Source organism: Micropterus dolomieu, linkage group LG01 (assembly GCF_021292245.1).
Source record: "Micropterus dolomieu isolate WLL.071019.BEF.003 ecotype Adirondacks linkage group LG01, ASM2129224v1, whole genome shotgun sequence".
NCBI classification, from domain to species: domain Eukaryota; kingdom Metazoa; phylum Chordata; class Actinopteri; order Centrarchiformes; family Centrarchidae; genus Micropterus; species Micropterus dolomieu.
Window position 1 is genome coordinate 35,169,911 of NC_060150.1, and position 19,852 is coordinate 35,189,762.

The 19,852-nt window shown below is 40.4% G+C and overlaps 1 protein-coding gene across 10 annotated transcripts in view; it reads right to left on the reverse strand.

The window, feature by feature from the left end:
• Nucleotides 1-19,852, reverse strand: part of sulf1 (sulfatase 1) — a 123,603-nt gene that overhangs the window by 48,982 nt on the left and 54,769 nt on the right. For 3 of the 10 annotated variants that reach the window (XM_046066756.1, XM_046066728.1, XM_046066773.1), the window contains exon 2: nt 17,529-17,580. The exons of the other annotated variants lie outside the window; for them this stretch is intronic. The gene's annotated coding sequence lies outside the window, so the exon portion shown is untranslated. The remainder of the gene's footprint in view (nt 1-17,528; nt 17,581-19,852) is intronic. 10 annotated transcript variants of the gene reach the window in all.

Below are 19,852 nucleotides of genomic sequence, written 5' to 3' on the forward strand. Positions count from 1 at the left end.
TGAGTTCAGCTCATGATGAATAAAAAATAAAAACAAAAGTGTTGCGTTTATAATTTTGTTCAGTGTATATTACAGTCATAACTGTATGAGCCTATTTGTCTCTTTCTATCATTCTAGATACTGCATTATATGAAACAACATAAATGATGTTATGGTTGCTATGGTTTCTGTTTGCATCCATTTAATCTGGCATGAGCACAATCTACTTGATTAATTTCTATTTGCCAGGAATAGCTGTCTTGGAAAGTGTTGATAAGGGAGATGAGAGCTTTACACACCTAAGGTGTTTAGCTACAGGTAAAGTGAGATTACAGACTGCCAAAGAGATCAAGGCTGTTTAAGCAGGCAGATGTATAACCCAGCCACATGCTGCAAACCTATTGATATATCAGGTTAAATCATTCTATTTAGGGAAACTGTCTGAATCCTGTTTTGGGGAAACAGTAACTCAGCTCAGCCACAAATATGTAGTCAAGAGGTTTGACAGAAATTGCCTACAAAATGTGCTCTGTGCACTTTCCACATCACATCAAGTTTGCCATATGAACCCCATGCTCTTGGCATCCTCTGTAATGACATTACACAATGGTGTTCCATGTCAAACAGCAAGCTGGTCCTCTCGCATCACCGGCCAAATAGAAAGTTTTATATCCAAGTCAAAGAAAACTAGGCTGCTGGCACCACAAATGTAGAAATCTGGATCAGCAGGAAGTCAAAATGGACTTTCAATTCAATGTCTTTGCTACCACAATTAAGACTTCATAAATATATCCCAGAATATAAAACACTTAAAATTGAGCCTTTCTGTACTGCATTTGACTGACAAGGCCACTACACTCCAAATTACTCACAGGGATCCAGCAGGCAAACAGAGTGTTTGGCCGAGATGTGTGTGTGGTGCCAGTGCGCTGTACACAAGCCAAACTTTTGGAGTCAATTGTCAAGGGCATGCAAGGCTTGGCCATGAAAGCCATCTGGAAAGGAGCAGAAATCTGACTATTTACTGCTATAAATAGAACAAATAAGGCCCACAGTCAGAGTGATAATCCCTCAACAATGTAGCGGCTTTGAGGCATTACTTAATGTTCCACGACAAGACTTGGAGGAAATGTCTTCAGCCACCTAAGCATCACGTTGTTCCTCTCAGATAAAATGACCCTGAACACATTATAATGCAGTCAGAGTGGTGGGAAGGGCCGGGAAAGGGCACATGACCTTTGACCTGGGTTGGAGGAGTCAGAGCGGTCTGGGATTAGCAGGGTACGACACTTTAGTCATGGACTCTCACTAAATCCCCCTCTTCAGCACAAATGGACCGGAGGCAAATGCTGCAGTCAGGTACACCACAATCTATTAAGTGAAGATTGATGAGGCAGGGCAACAAGGTCAAGTTTAAATCATTTCTCTTAATCTGGCTGTAGGATTGAAGACATTTAACAGGTGGTTTAAAATAATCTGAATCTATAACTGGTATAATTGATAGGTGTTTTACAGCAACATGAACCAGCTAGTCTTTCTCTCTCCAGATGTCCATTTGCTCTGTTAGGTCACAAAAAAAGAAAAAAACCCTACTGTATCCCACATCTTGTCTGTATATATAAATACAGGGCAGCAGATCCCCTTTTTAAACGCTGCTGCTGAAGCTGATTCTCATTACAAAATAGCATTTCACCCTGTGGCATTGTGTTTGCTCCTTCTAGCTTGACATGGGGGCATTATATTAAAATGTATGAGCCTTTATTCTACCCTGTTCAAACAGAGCCAAGTTGGATTTGCCCAGACCACAATACAAAACACAGGGACACGTGCACACACGCACGCGCACACACACACACACACACACACACACACACACACAGAGGACAGTCAACACTTGCCATTGTCTAATGGTAGGAGGGCCAAATATCCATGCTGGCAGTGTGTCTCAGATGAAATTGTGTACAGGGAGCCAAAAAGGGCCATTACATTACTAGCAGCAGGAAATAAACCAAACCTCCAATCCACAGAGACAGCCATGCCAAAACCAAAGAACATGTATTAAAGGTAAAAGTCAACATTTTCTTTGCTACTGCTTTATGCTCTCTCACCATTTTCTTCAAGTCGTTTTATTACAAATCCATCTCTCATTTCACCTCTTGTTTCGGCTTCCACACTTCAGCATTAGAACACTGCTTAATATGATTTTAAAGGATCTCTTAATAAAAACAAATCATTACCCCCGAGTTGATTTGTTCCTCATCTCCCAACACACAGTGAGGTACACACAAAACATGGGCTTGACAAAAAAAGTTATCTAATAACATGTTTAACTCCCTGAAGGAGGCAAACATGCTCAGACTTAATGCAAAACATAAGTATTAAAGCCCCACACATCCCCTTCATGTGAGCAACAGAACAACACAGCAGCAATCCTCGCAATGTTCCCCTAATCCCCTCTAAAATGGGCCTCATCAATGGAAATTAAGATCAGGCAGTTTCTTTTTAATAAGGAGATGGTGTGGTTTTTGTCCAACATCATCATCAGCTCTGAGCTCAGTGTTAAACACATACCGGTCATTATTGGCAAGTTTGTTCTGGCCATCCATTGGATAGGAGAAGGTTATCAGATATCTGCCCTCAGAGTCGTGTGAACCAAACCCTGAGGCAGTCTTTTCTTAAAAAGTAAAAAGGTCTTGCTGTAGACTTATCTATCGCATATCACAGATCCGTACACAGTGCTGGGCAAAGACTCTTTGCTGATAAGGCTGATCGTTTCCATTGTAATAGTGAAGACACATGGCCTAATCAAGTTGTTGCAATCTTGGTGTTTTTGTTATGTTGACACAGCAGAGGCTGTTAACAAAATGGGAAACAAGAAATGACGACCCAAACGCAGAAACACACCAAAGTCCGGATAAAACCGGAACATAAAAGAATACAGCACTCATGACAGAAGGACAGAGAGCACCTGTGTGTGTTTATGTGTGTCATTTTCACTTATAGAGTTTGAGATTTTACGTATCAGATATAATAGCTAATGAGAAACTGACTCCGATAACTCTCCCACATCAATCTTCCCGGACAGCTGGTGTGCTGTGTGCCTATTTCCCTGAGAGTGGAGGGGTCTGGTGGTAAAGGGAAGCTCAGGTTAAGCTCAGACTGCAGATAAATCAGCCGCTGCCCATATCCTCTACTAACTCCTTTCCTTTCCTTTCCTCCAAGACCTCCCGGTTTCCCTTGGCCCAGCAGGGCCACAAGCAGCTGTATCAAAACAACACTAAATCATCTCCACCACTGGTCTAGATAAACAACCTTGCGCAAGAACAACATTACATTATGCCAAACTACATAGCACACCAAAAAATGCTGTATTTTTTTATACTGTTATTAAATTAACATTAATTTTACCCACATTGAATCATGCATTTTGTCCATTTTATTATTAAGGGTATATAACTGTAAATTAGAAAGTGTTAAGTGAAACTGTAACTTTCAGGGGCTTAATACTGTACTCTGAGTTCATCTGAATTTTAGCTAAATCTAATGCACTATTAATTTATCATAAGTTGCAAATCCAAAAGGAACATGGTTCATCATACACTGCTGAGCGTTATTTTTTCTTATTTCTTCTAATTTCCCTCTCCAACTGGAAAAATAGAAAGTTTCGTTTTTCAATAGTTTATTTCAGTTTAGCACAAATTTATCTAACAAAACAATATTTTATATGCTTTTAGTATAATATTTAATTTACCATCTACAGTAGTGTGAAAGTTTGATCTCAGTCTTGTTTCTGACAGCTACACATTACAGAAAATTGTATTCACTAAACATATGACCCGATGGTATACGTATATTTATTTTTTACAGTACTGACAGTTTCAAAACATGTCCTTTATTATTTTGACAGTACATCCATTGGATGTACTGCCAGTGTACATGAAGGCCACCGTCTCTCTAACATCATCATCTTCCTCTCACTATTTAGGATAAGCATTTAATTGACCCTCTTTCCAACAGTCAAACACATGGATTCTGAATCATACTGAAATTAATTTGTTAATTATCAGCTTCACCATAATAAAGCTACCGTTTATAAAAATAATATACTACTAATAATTTACAATCCTTTTTTTCCTGTAACATTTAATTTTATTAAATATTTCAACAAATCTGTTATCTTGATATGAGGTTGCACGCGAAAGCTGTTGCAGGCCCTACTCCTGTAACAAATTAAAAGATAGAACAGTTTGTGGTCAAGTGGGTACCAGAACCTCCTGAAAAGTAAACACATGTGGGCCACACAAGGCAGCAGACTACAAAACATTAAATTATCAGCATCATTAATATTACCTCTCTGCAGTTGTAAAAAACAATGTAACATTTTAGTTTTAGGCAACCTAGTTCTCCTTTCATTTACGTCCTAGTATAGTTTGTGTGTGTGTGTGTGTGTGTGTGTGTGTGTGTGTGTGTGTGTGTGTGTGTGTGTCCTCTACAATCTTAGTGGAGTCGAGCGGCAATGTGGCATTGATTGTTTGCAACTCTGAGCCTTCCTGGTAAGCCTTCTCCCTCACCCAAGATCCCCTCCAATGAGAAGCAGACCTGACTAGGCATCAGTTGTGGTGTAACCGCTTTCAGTGATTTTGTTCTTAACCCCAGAGCTTGTTTTGAAACCCTCCAGGGGGCATTGGAAAATGAAATGCAAGTGTTGTGGAAACCTTGTCCTCCTCCCCCCTCATTGCCCTGGTTAAGGGACAATTGCACTGGGAGATAGATATTGCTTGGTGGAGAAGCACATCTCACTTAGCTTAATTGACCGTGTCTCATCCCTCAATACCTACTATTCTCATGAGGAAAATGAACTCCACCAGGTGCTATGTAGGATCATTAGAGTCTCAAGAATTTTTTGAACTTTTTCCCACACCCTGCATTCCTGTTATAGGTGTGGAGACTGGCCAGTCACGCATGGATAGCCTTGGTCAACACCGAACCACCAACAAACCATGTCTCAGCAGAGTTTTCTGATGAGTCATACGATACACCTCTGGCATAAGTCTGCTCACAAGTGCAGCACACAATCTTATTCTATTAAGCATCACATTTTCAAGAATTTGGATGGAGGGCAAATTGTCCAGATGGCCCTAACTCAGCAGTAGCCATATTAACTTTCAAAATGTCCCGGCTCAGTCCTGAGTTACCATTTACCTGGGGCGGCAGGGCACTTCTCTTTTGATTTCTGCACAGTTGCTCTGATCTGTCAAGCAGAAAAATAACCAGAGGCTACTTCAAAGGCCACGTCTGAGTCCAAAATGCTACAGCCTTCATGCAAGGAGCCAAAGCTAAAAGGTGTCTTTATATGAAAATTGGTTTCATTAAGATCACTGGAATCCTTTGAGGGTCAGTGGAAAAAAGAAAACACATGTTGACAAGCACAAACGTCTGCACCTTCTTATAAACATCAACCTCAATACTTTTCACAAAGCGTTTAGGACGGGATTTTTTTTTTCTATTCTGTGAGACAGTGCACAAAGGATAGAATGCAGGTACTCAAAAAGCGACTGTGTAAGTCTGTTGGCATGTTGAAGTAGCTTTCTCAACAGCAAGACCCTGTTCTTATACCAGCAGCTGGCATAGGTGGTTGCTGTGTTGGTGAAAGCATGCAATAAGTAAAAGTTTATCTTAAGGAGGTGTTTTACAGTGTCTAGAGGGAGACTGAGAGGAAAAGGATAAATTTATTTTTGCCTAACATGAAGGTCCATACACTGCAGTAAGTTTGCAAAGGCACTAATTATCTTGCAACTAAATCATCACTAATGCTCTATTTTCCTTGCAGAGAAACTTGCAACCTAAAATAGGTAATGGTAAACCAATAAAAAGTTCTAACAAAGACAATAGACAGACACGGAAGAAGAGCAAAGTTCAGCATTGAAGAAACTGGATAAAAGATTTCAAAGACTGCTACAAAAGCCTTTAATTGCAGGGGCTAATTTCAAAACACTTAAGGCTGGAATGTGAAATTATGGGTCAGCTGCTCATTCACACCCTCCAGGTTGTCCTAGAAAAGCTTTCCAGCTGTAACTTGGCTGCAGTAACACACCCAAACCCTGTCAAGTCAACTGATATCAGAGCATGGAAATGATTAGACATTCTACATAAGAGGAGATGGGAGAACTCCAACAGGGAGGCATTTTATACCAGTCGAGGCTCAGGACATGCTGATTTTTCACTTCCAAGTCTAGGAGGGGGGTAACCCAATCTCATCAAGCAGTTCTTTATCTGGCCAGGGATCAAACCCTCAGGAGTGTGCAGTAATTTCTTACCACGGCTTTGACAAGCAGCATTTTGGTGCGGTTTGGTCCAGCTCTGGAAAGCGGTGGGGCTCCTGTACTATGTGAAATGCCTGTACACTATACAGGACTGAGCTATAAAAAGGTACCTGGGAGTGGAGTGGGAAATGATGAGGTGTTTTAAACACCCCATGAGGGGACGTCTTAGGTAACCTGACCACTATCATGTTCAAGCTCTTTTCCACTAGCTCCAGGTTAGATGCTTTGTCATCAAAAGCACAGAGTGAGAGGAACTTAGACTCACAGCAGCAGGTCTTGTAGATAATAGGTTTCAGTTAGGCTACCCCTCGATCATAGCTCACTGAGCTCCATGTGGCTTGGTTTTTAGAAGTAGTGAAGACGTTAAAGTCATCTGACTGGGTCTCCATGGATTCATTTCGGAGGATGGTTAGTTTGGCTCGTGTTACCTGGCTCTGCTGGAGCTGACCTGAGTGGGACCTGCAGATTAAGGAACCATCTGGGAGCTGCAACTTGAGCTCAGGAGAGGAGGAACAGCAGCCCGCCCAGGACACTGCTTTTGCTCATTTACAATGATGTGCACTCACACATACACATCAGCCTCCACTGTTGTTCAGAAGTACTTTAACTCAAACTGGCTTTTAAAAAGGGGAATGCCTGTCATAATGATCATTCACATCTGCCATTTCTTTGGCACGGAACCACTCAACTACAGAGCAATAACTGTAATGTCATTAGGGATGTCCCATGCTGATCCTAAGTTTTGATATCGGGGTTGATCCAGGCATATTTTAATGGCTCAGTATAAGCTAACATAAAGCAGATCAAAATCCAATCCATTATTTTCTGAACTTTAACGTGTTTTGTCCACCTCAGCCTGCTAGTATTACAGTGCACTGCTCTCATTAACAACCTCCAGTGCGAGTAGTTACTCGTCTTCTATTTCATCCTCTTCGTATTTATTTTTGAATGCGCAACAATTTTGGATGGAAAAATATGGACTTGGAGAGCAAAGGCCTTATGTATATGCTGCAATTGTTATATGTGTCAGATAAATTTAATCAATATTTAAGGAAGTATTAGATCGAACTCAGTATCGTCAGATATCCAATATTAAAAAGGACTCGGAAGTTGATCAGTAATATCCAATGATCAAAATTCCCCTTTAAGCAGACACTAGCTGATGAAGAAAAATAAGAAGTAATTTAAAAAATTAATGGTAGGGTTTAGTCCAAAGACGGTTTGGCTCTCAGTAATTCATTTCCTATCTGAAGAGGCCCAATCCATACATCATGCCAAAAGGATGCTGACCTACACCAGTGTAAATATTTCAGTGAAGCACTCCAACGATTGAGGTTTCCCAACAGTACAATGAAAAGAGTACCTCATCCATCCACATTACAATTCAGAGTTCAGCACAAGTGCAAAAAAATCCATAGATGAAAAATAATCTGCCTTTAACCACATTAGCTGCAACTCTCTTTTTCTTTAGTTTGACTCCATATGAAGACTGAACCATCCAAGTGGCCACGGATATCCCCAGGTCCAGATGTGAAATACAGTAGGCATTATGTTGCTTTACTTATTTTCTGGAACTTTGATCAGTAAAAATTGAGTGCATCTGCTGGACATTTTGCCAAGATATTATCCCCTATACAGCCAAGGGGAATAAGTACCAAACATTGTACTCTATTCATGTAATGTAGGCAGGCACTGGATCCGTCAGGACGTATCCAGTGCCTGCAGTTCTTTCACCTCCAGTTTGACAACCTTTACACAATCTCAGTTTGACGCTGCCTTGCTGATGTTCTTCAAAAGTCGGGCAGTTCACTTCAGCCGCAGAAGCTCCCTTCAAAAAGTTCCATGTGATTCTCAAAAGGCTTCTTTAGGTCCCTGTGGTGGCAGTCCTAAATCAGTGTGTTGCACACACTACCCAGCCAGAGGGCCAGAGGAAGGCCTGGTTTCCATCTAAGTAAACAATAATGGCTCCCAATGCCATCCTCAGGACCCTTGTCCTGTCAGACAACACACACTGATAGATCAATTTATAGAAATGACTCAGGGCTTTCATGTCTCCATTAAAAAAGGGCCGTTCCCTACAGCAAATGTCAAAGCCAATAACCACTTGTTTAATGATTATATACAGATTATGGGTGCCGGTTAGAGCATGCGCACCATGTTCTTACTGCAGTGGCCCGGGTTCAATTCCTTTACTGTATGCCCTGCCTTTAAAAAATGATTATAAACAGATTATGTGTGTCTCTGCATGCTGGGGAATACCTCTGATATGAAAGCATAGGAACAATTACACAGAAGAGAAACAGTGGGTCATGACTACACTGAACGCATTAATAGAGATCCTTTTAAAAGTCACCATCATACTTTCCCCCTTACGCCACTGCTGTCTCTCAAGCCTCAAGAGCCTGAGCAATGGCGTTCTCGTCAAGTATCTGCCCACCCATCTGCAGCCCACATAAGGCCAACAACCCACCAGGAAGTGCCATGGACTTGTCTCCAGGCAGTCACAAGTGATTGGACTCCATCTCCCCTATGAAGTGCTTGCTCTAATGACAGCCCCGTGCTCCACACGTTGCTATAAGCACAGGCCTCACAGCTGCTGCTCTCAAACAAGCTCACCAAAAACATGAGATCAGCATACCATCTGCTAGTTGTGTCTCCTCCAGATCATTAATCAAACTCCCTATCGCTGCGTTGATGCTGTAGAAGATATTGTTCCCACCACATCATTAGGGGTGCATGGTCCCACATTGTTTAATATATGACATCATCGTGTAAAAAGCAGTTGAACTTGAATGTGTCTAATGCGGTTTGAAGTATTTTGGGTTATCATCAATTAATGCATAAATCATTTAGAGTAAGGCAATAAAAGTAACAACATTTTACAGTAAGTTTTTCTTCATACACACACACTTGAGATTCAAGTGCCATTGATGGGTGTAAACAATGTGCAGGACAATGAAAACATGTTGACAGCTACGATACAATTTTTATTATTAAACACAAAGGCAGAACAAGGAAAAAAAATTACATCCTTCATTTCCAACAAATCAAGAAAATGGAAAAACAGCCCTTCTATTTGGGGTTTGGTGATACCCGCTGAAAACCATGTGGCCGGCACCAGACAAACCATCCCCACATGTCAGAACACCAACACACTAATACCCTGAGCACTGGCTGCCACTCTTGCACCCATGCTGCTGTGCCACCCAGAACACCACTAACCTCAGACCTCCAAATGGAGTTTGTGGAAGGAATTTAAGGGAAGTAGGGAAATGTTTTCTGCAATAAGATGTTTTACCCTTATTTTTGATACAAGGCAACATTAAAGCTGGTTTGGCACAGCGAGCTCAGGTGTTAAAATATTCATATTCTACTACAGTATATACTATACTACTATATTACATACATACTACTATACTACTACAGTATATACTATACTACTATATTACATACATACTACTATACTACAGTCCCAAGTCAGAGTTCTCTCTCAAAAAGGCAGTATCTAAACAAAATGTAATGCATGGATTGGGACATTTAGCGTATTTATCATTTTCCACAGAGATGAACACCACGAAAAGTGCGTTCTTATCCTTTTAATTAAAAAAATGCATGGTTGTCGCTTTGAGCGGTGGCTGGATATGGGCCGCCAGCACACACCAACACCAAAATAAAAATACAGGGCATATTTTTCCGCACAAAAGGACCACTAGTTGTCAAAAGCAATAAATCAACAACAAACTTGGCATCCATCTGCTTCTTTGAACATGTCATCTACAACAAATTTTGCATGACCACCCAGCAACTATACTACAGTATGCTGAAAGTGAATCCCCTAACAAATAGTGTTGTAATTCTCCTTTTTGTGGGGTGTTTTCTAGGTTCATTACGGGCAATTGTTTGATGGACCCGTCAATGCTTGTTCAGCCTTGACATCTGGATATATATCAAAAGTGTTGATGGTTTAATGTCCGATTCCAAGTCAAGGTTGTGTATTGATTTATGGCACAGTGAGCTTCTAGGACAAGTAGCAACCTTGTTCTGCTGGCAGCTGAAAAGAAGGGGCCTGTGGGCCTCAGTTGTAGGGCTAAATGTCAAAAAACAGCTCTACCTCCCACCCATGTGAAAACCATCCCCTAGGTTTCAAAGTGTCTATGTGAAAGTGATGGAGGGAAATGAAGAAAGCCAGTATTGTTAAGAAAAACAAAACTCGCTTCTTTGCGCCGTGTCAGGGATTCCTCTGTGTGAATTACTATCTGGTTGTTGGCCATTAATTGTGCATAACTGGAGATTTGTGAAAAATGTTGACCATTTCCTCTGATAAATATCTGGGTTATGCAGCTATTTGAATAAATGGTCCTCTGTACTAATTCCTCATGTTTAGACCAGTGGTTCAAGCTTAAATAGAAGAACACCAGCTGGGATCCATACTGTAGATTTCTCTCTCTGACTTATAAAAGACGTATACACCATATTAGGACGTCTTTGTGTTGGATCATAATTCCATTTCGTAACTGCTAAATGGGCTGTTTCGTGTCCCATTCTCTTCGCCTTTTCAATTCTAAAATCTTTACTGCAACCTACACCTTCTGTGTAAACTGGGGGAAGGCAGTTGTTTACTAGCATGACCATTTCAACTTAGCACTGTAAACCCAGTACTGTAAATATTGTACTAACATTTGGGGCAAATAAACTGCTCAAAGCAGCTTTAATTTGCAAAGAGTCCAGTTTTTCTATTCTTTGTCAACTTTTTTTAAATAATAAAAAAAAAAAAAAAAAAAAAAAAAACTGTATTAATTGTGAAAGGGAGAAACTCAAACTCAATTTCAACTATTCAATGAAACATCTTCGATGGGAGGTGCCCATTTGATAGACTCAATGACCCACTCGCCTGCATGTTATCCATCCCCAGATATAATCGTGGCTTATCCGCACAAGAAATTGTCAAGGCTATATCATATCCTCTGTGCAAGCAAAAACTATACTTTTAACTTGCTCTTATTGACATTTTTGCGAAACAGGTGGTTTTACGTGATCCCCAGTAACTACATACATTTACTAAAGTTCCATTTTCTGCTAAATCTACCCCATGAAAAAAAAAAAAATCTGAGCCAAATATGATTTTTAGTCCACTAGATTTGATAACTTTAGGTACTTTCCAGATTCAGATTAATACTACAACATATCATCAACAATACATCACAATATTATTATACCTAAAAGACTTTATTGATCCCCATTTAAAAGTAATAAAATACATATACATTAATTACAATGAGCCCCACATATCCCGGCCGCAATTCTAAAGTGATGTAGACATCAATGTATCAATAACGATAATCTGTTGTTTTTACGCAGCCAAACTTTTAACACCACTTTGATGGGACTCTCCAACTAAGCCTTTGAAAGTGGGAGCCAGCCTTGACAGTAATCCTGGGAGTGAAAGTACATCGTGGGCACAGACATCACTAAAAAGGTGCAGGGAAGTGGGGTAGGACCTGTCCTGTTGCTTCTTTACCAGCTGCAGCCAGCTGTGATGAATGACAGTTGAATGTTTCTTTAGGATGATTACTTATCTCAAAACAAATGACATGCATTTAGCATGCAACAAAATTTCTCTCATCTGCACAATCTTTACAATTTCCAAGCTAATGGAATTTGGTTAAGCGAGAAAAGGACAAGAAAAAAAAAAAAAACTAACAAATAAAAACTATAACTAATATTATAGTTAAACACAAGAATCAAAACATTTTGCATTTATTTCTATTTCTTCTCCATTCTTAAAGATATACATGTTCTGCCACTCATGCTCAGGAGGATGGTCGGAGACAGGCGGCAAACTAAAAAGACTGTTAATGAACAACATAAATTAAAACACCTGTTATTCCAGGTTTGAAACAAGACCGCAACGGAAGAACAAAGTGGTGCGATGGGAGGGCTTCTGAAAGTGTGGTGTAAGACTGAAAACTCTGCAATCTGAAAAGATCTTGTTTTGCCCCCTTCTTCCCGCTCTCAAATTTACTGCCTTTATGACAATATGCTCACAGTTTAATAAGTGCTGCAGAAACATCTGGATCTACTGACAGAAACAGCCTGTCCATAAACGGCTGAGGATGCAGTTACTTGGCTCAATTTGCCTTTGTGTGGCAGGAATAGATCTTGTGCAATACAGACCATTACCACCAAAACCTATGTACAATTAAAGATGGATTTATCGCCCTTTTCGAAAAAACAACTGCCAGCCAAGACTCATTTACTAGATTAGACCCCTCAGCGGACACGTTGTAGGGGTCACTTGATATACACAAATTGTAAACACAGGCAAATGTGAAACATCATTGTGTGAACACCTAGCTTAGAGAAACCCGAGCAAGGCAAATAAATGGCTATATTCAGCTGACGATACAATATGTATATGGTACAATCCCTGCCGCTGTATTCTCTGCATTATTTACAATGAAGTGATACACCAATACGTTCACAGTGAAATGAAAACCACTTGGATTAATCAAATCACTGCAAGCCATGTCAGTGCCCCATGTCATAGTCCTTATTATTTAAAAAAAATTATTTAGTTATAGTGTATCAGCACAAAGAGTAAAAAATAGAATGACAGAGAAAAAGGATTTGAACAATAATCTCTATGTAATACTAGCGCAGAAAGTGAACTATCAGGTGAAGATAAGAAGAGCCGACTCTGCGAAACTGACATTCATTTATCACAAGTGAAGCTCATCAGAACCTGCTGGCTTAACCTTGAAGCTTTTCATATAGAGACCAAGCCAGCCAAACAAAAATAACAAACGTTTGATGGAGTCAAAAAACAGCCTGGTGGTGCATTACACGTAGTTCCTGTATTTATTTGGACCGCACAGCACCAAAGGAACCGTGATAATCTGACAAATAAATGAAAGGGATGGAAATTGAACACACCTGCTAAAATATACCCCCACCCCTGCCCCGCTGACAATTGATAAGGCTCAGACTGAAATATCCCATGCATAATTCCGGTGTAAGAGAGAACAGACGCTGGCGTTTGCACTTTGAAATGTTTATTTTTGTAGCATTGTGTTACAAAAAGCCTGCGACTAACGGGCCGCTTGGCTAAAGACGCACAGATTTACCCGAACAAGATGGATTTGGACAGACAATGAGAAGGCAGGACAGGCTTGAGGAGCAGGAGTCACCCCTGTCACAAGAAGGAAATAAAGAGCTTTCATTGCTCTCTTCGAAGTAAAGTTCATAACCTTCAGACTGTCATCAAAGTTGGAGGTCTCTTGCTTGTCCAGGGTTCCCCTATGTCAACCTATTACACTGCAACAAGCTTGTTTTTCAAGGACGGACTCCTAATGGAAATGATTATTTCCTTGATGATACAAAAACTGAGCTCCAGCTATGAAGCACCCATATTTAAACAGCTATATAATCACAGTAAAAAGAACCATAGCCCTATAATAATCTAATGAAAGGATTGTCTTATCCCATAGTAATGTTAGCAGTGTTGATGAAAGGAGAGCCCTTTAGACTATTTAATGCACTTTTAAAAATACAGGTGCTATAATAATAACAGTTCATAGCGACCCTATTTTTCCTTTAATAGTTGGAAGGTGACCATGCTAATGTTGTTTAGTATTCCATGTAGGGTTATTAATGATTTGTACTGTAAGGATATTTTCTCAACATAATACCTTTTTTTAGCCAGTTAAATAAAATGCTGCAAAGTGTAAGAACTGAGGCTACTCTTCACCTGTCCAATTCTTTCTTCAAGGAAACAGAGAGCAGCATATCACATGTAAGGTAACTTACATAACTGCTGTTAGCTAGTTAGCCATGCTGCTAATCTAGCGGTCCTACTAGCTGACTGAACGGAACCGGCTAAGCAGTCTCCCAGTGAGCACAGCCGGACCAGCACAAAACAACGCCTCAGACAACGATGGAAGCCAGTTTGCCGACATGGACCAGGGTGATTTACACTCCGGGGCCAAAGACATGGCGGGTTCAGGAGAGGTGTCAAGGGGGAGCGAAGTGAGAGGGAGGTCAGGCATCAGAGAGGCAGCCATCTCAGAGAATTACGGGTTTATTTCCACCAAACCAGAGTCGGTGATTGTTGTAACAGTAGAAAGACTAACCACGGTGGTTTTGAAAAGGGGAACTTGAATTCAGAAGGTGTACATTTGTATAATTCCCTTATTGACATTTTGGAAGTTTATTTTGTTTATTTATTAGACCAAAAAAATCTAAGAACTTGTGCCACATAGCAAACTTGCTGCTTGCACACGTCTCCCAGCTGAAAGTACAGGGCGAAGGCCTGAGCTGCACTATCTTACTATCGCCTCTCGAAGTACAAAGTGGTATTACGAGACAGGACGGGCCGGGGCTAGCAGGTTAGGATGCTAACTTCGGTAGATATCTCTTTAGGTCATAGGTCAGTCATCACACCATCTCCTCTAGCTACCCCTCCACCCACTCAGTAATCAAACCTCACTTAAACTACCCCCGTATCCTTATATCTGGACTTGCTGAGGCGGCGTGTTTTCTTTAGGAAATGACTCATAAATTAGGGAAGCTCCCAGGCTGGCTGTGAAAGAGCCAGACAAGCATACACAAGGGTCCCTGATTAGTGTGGCTGGGAGAAAGGCCAGACAAGCCAAGGCTGCAGGACCCATTTAGGACCATCACAGACTTGAAAAAGGAAAGGAAAATGTATTGATCACATGGCACTGGCAGGGTCATTTTTAACAGCTGGGGAACAGGGATGCCTAAGCTACCACTTAAGCAATGCTTAAAAATTTTCTTTGTTGAAAGGTGATTTTGGAAAAAAATATAAATTTCGAATAAATAGTATGTATATTTAGAAGAAGTTTGATGATAATTTCACATAATATCCCAATAACCCTATGCTTTAACTCATTAAATCTTCTACAGTTGCACCAAATTTCATATATCCCTTTCCAGGTATTATGAATTGAAAACATTTAGCCTACAGTTTTTAACTGTTATTAAAAAGTTTAAAATCAAATTGGCTCATGTAACTTTTGACATGTCTTTATGTTTGATATTTAACCCTGATTAAACGGAAGAATAAGCAACAATGAAAAAGCTAGTTGCAACTCTTTTTTGGCTAGGTGGAGATGCAGTGTGAATACATACTGCTCTCAGACAAAGGACACTATCTGCAAGTACATTCCACTAACTGAGATATTATTGCCATGAGATTCTTTGTGCTCTGGAGGCATGGTGTGGCTTTAAAAGACTGGACAGGAAGAAAAGGTTTTCCTGTCTATGTACAAGTGAGAGTCACCCCGCCCTTAACTGCAGTTATATCTCCCATCAGATGTACTGACAATGACAATTTAAAAGTACAGTCCAACTCCTCTACAATCGTCAAACACCGGAAAACATGCCTGTTGGGAAGACTCCGTGTCCAGGAGATGAATGCCAGAAACCTTTATATAAAGTTGTAAAAACAAAGTCTGCCGATGAGTTATACTAGCACTCAGGGTCTGGACTTATTTCAATGTTAAAAAAGGCAGTCCATTGAGGAAAACCAGGATGATATGCTGGTGCATATCTGAAGTGTTCACCCTAAACATATTTTATTGAGTGATGATAGCCTTAAATTCTGAGGAACAGACGTTTTGCATCAAAGACTGGCTACATTTCAAGGAATTTTCTGTTAGTAGATGATGTAAACATAAGGGCACATTTTAAAAAAATTAAGACTAGAACGCTCCGTTTAAACCTGTGTTGTTGCTTTTACAAAATTACAAGCAAAAATAAATTAATATGCATGTGTGCAAAGATAACTGCTTCAAAAGATCACCACTTTGAATGGCACTTGTCTTTTTGATCCTACAGTCATATCTCCCCCACATTGACAATATCTGCACTTCATTGTAATTTACGTAATCTAAAATTGAATAATAATATTATCCTGCTCATTCTGCTCAAGCAGCATACCAGTCTCAAAAGCAATACTTCTGACAGACAAGCAAGAGAGAATGTGTGGAAGAAGAGGACATCTAGGCCAAAGAACAGGCTAATATAAGGTTGTTCAATTATGTCTTTAAACGGAGACACGTAAAAGAGGAAATGACAGCCTGCAAAGAGGGACTCCACTAACTCCAGGCATCTCTTGATCTTATCAGCAGGTCTAAGCCACTTTACCTAGCTGGTGTCTTCAGTTAACAGACGGATGTTAACACAGACACACATTCACTTACACCTGGATGTTTGCTTTCCTCTCTTCAACACGAATACAGCTCGCAAGTTGAGGATTTTACAAATTATGCCAGTTAATTTAATATGAGTTATAAAGACTAATTAAAAGGTTTCATGGGGCTAAGGTCATACCATTTGCAATGGGGACTATAACTGTTAATGGACGAACTTGATGAAAGTATTTAAAATACAGGAGAAACCTTTAAAACAATCTCAAATCTATCATTTATATGGACCACTTCAGCCTATGCAGACAGTCTAAGTAAGTCAAAATTTACTCAGCACTCAACACCTAACAACTCTTCAATACTCAATGAATGTCCTGCAATTTTCCATTAACATGTTGTTTCCAAGAGACAAGGGGATTTCAGTTGTGAGAGGTATTTGGGTTTATGGGTACTCCCTAAGGATCGATAGGGGCATAACAGTTTATTTTAGCACATTCTCTAGGGAGTAACCTCTAACCCACTGCTCAGACAGACATAAATCCAATTTGAGTACATACTGAACTATCAAAAAACACATTTAGCACAAGGTACATAGGAGCCACACACCAGTGGGTCAATCAGCCCGACATGATGCCATCCATCTTTATGCCCTAACTCTACAGAGAATAAAAGCACACTCACTCAAACATTCCTGGCTGTTCAACAAGGCATTCAAAACGTCAAGTCAAGCATGTTTCTCACATTATTAAATTAAGTCTTTTTTTCCCCAGGAATGCCCTTCAGTGCAGACAGCAATAAAGAAAGATGCAGAAAAGTCTGAACCTTACAACACAGAACCATATTCAGTCTAACTCAAATGAGTATTTCAGAATGGCCAGGTGACGTCTAGTTTTTGGGACAAATTCCCTCAAAGCAGACAACAGCAAGCTCTGTTGGCGCAGTGGCGGGGATATGAGTCTGAATGGCCCTGTGCCTCATTCCCGACAGGACAAAACACGGGGGAAGAGAACAGTAAAGCCCCGAGGAGAGTCCTGCAGAGCAGCTGTCTCTCACCTACCTTAACTGTCCCAGTCTGGTCAGGTCTTCCCTCAGCTGCCAAAAACAAAACCCTGAGACAACAAAACGGTAAATTAGCATTTTATAGTCTTAGGTTGTAAGGAAGGTGCAACAGAGAACAAGGTAGGAGGTGGAGAAGAGGGTGGGAGAGAGGAAGTGAGGGCTTGACACGAGATACAGCAATGACTGTTGTAAAAGTGTAGCTGAGTGTAATGAACGTAAATTGATACTAAAAAAGGAGTCATTATTCACAAAGGAAAACGCTGCTGATTATCTAACATCTATCCATCATCTGTAAAGTAGGCTAAAAACTACAGCTGGAAAGACTGAAGCTGATTTACAGACTGCCAAGGAAACAATTCCTGAGACATTAGAAAATGCCACGCTGGACCCAGCACCTGCTGAGTGAGGTCACCAGTATTAAAAAGACACATTTCATCCAAAGTGAAGAGTCCATCAAAATACTGGCAGTAAAGTGGTAAACAAAATATTCAGCAAAATAATGGATAAATGCCCTCATGGAACAGAAAGTTTAAAAAAGCATTTAAAAAAAGATTTGAGATGCAACTGTCCTGAAAGGTAATTACAACCAGGTATGGCTAATAACAATTTAATGACATACCTGATTACATTCTGAATCTAAAAGACACCAACCTGGTGCCTTACCAGAGCTGTAAAGATATGATTGCATTACACCCGCTAGTCCCAACCAAATCTAAGCAAACCACCTCACAGTAGTATATACAATGTACTCCCGCTGAGATGGACTGGCCACCAAAATATCTTGAGAGCTGTGGGAAAGAAAACTGAGTTGAGCTGGGGAGGAAAGCCTCCCCATGTCCAGATTTCCCTGGAATATCCAACAAAGATGAGCAGAGCATGCTGATATACAGTAAAGGTTGCAAGGCGCTGGCCCCACAGTATGGCACGGTGTACCCTGCCAGATGTACTTTTGCATGAAAACCCTGAGGAACTGGCTTAAGAACTGAATATCTAGGGGAAACGTTACAACTATTGTCACCCTAATAAAACCAGATTAGTCTTTGTATTATTACCTCTTGAAGAATGAACAAAAGACAATAGCATGAAATAGACATGAAATTATCCATAAAATACAACCAAATAAGAATAATGACAGGATTAACAACACTGCCTGGCCTTCACATCAGAATATTACCTTTGAAAACTTTATTTTCCCCCCATATCCATCCATTATTTGCGGCGCAACTACAAGAGTAGAAACAACAGCGGTTATTTATTTTTGTGTGATAGGCAGTGCTTGAGTGGGAAAAAAAACAGGTGCCAGTAGCAACAATATGCTAGAGGTCTCTCAATCAGCGACAGTAGGTTTATTTTAACAGAAAAAAATGCACATAACTATTGACGCAGGGTAGATAAAACAGAGTGACTCAGTGCATAGCCTTGTCAACACAAGGGAAAAAATGTTTCTTCAGGTGTTTCAAACTTGTCATTTAATAAGAGAAGCGTTTCTGCCGTCCCATGGTAATAAAACCATAAATATATTCCATTCAAAATATTTTGAAAGGTTACTATTGGCTCGCAAAAGCCAAATATGAAGTCACTAATTTTATTCGAGGGCTTGTTCACAGTCAACAGAAAATGGTTGTTACTAGATACTTTATCAATACACATTTTATACTTTGTACAGAACTAATCAAATATCATAAAAAGGGACAATATATCTAGTGAAACTAAAACCAACAAAGACAGCAGTTAAACTGGGACCTGACTTCCTTTTCCACTGCTACCACCTGTGCATACAGCTTAAAATGTTGTACTCAACAGCACACGGACAGAGCAAACTCTCAGCCGATCTGAGGAGGTGGGTGTTTGTATAAATCTAGGAGGACAAGTCCCTGTTGATCCCACCACACCCACTGGTTTCCTCTCTGAAGGGCCTGGAAGGTAAATAACAGCAGGACAGAGATCATTCTGAGCGCTCCTTGACCACAAATGCAAGCACACACATGCACAGGCAAGCATGCACACACATTATCAACCTCGCAAGTTGTACCCATCCTCTGACATTCTCATCACCTTCCCCCGCACAGTCTGACTTCCTCCATTTCACAAGCCTTGTAAACAGACACACCAAACGCTAACATTGCATAACCCAATTGGTGACCCTAGCCAAATGTCACCTCTACACACACACACACACACACACACACACACACACACACTTCTCCCTCCCTTGTGGACGTAGGCTCTCCCCAAGCTCTGTTTCAAGCATCCGCAAATTTGCTTATCATTCGATATATCTGTCACAGATTTCTCCCCCCCCCCCCCCCCCCCCCCCCCCCC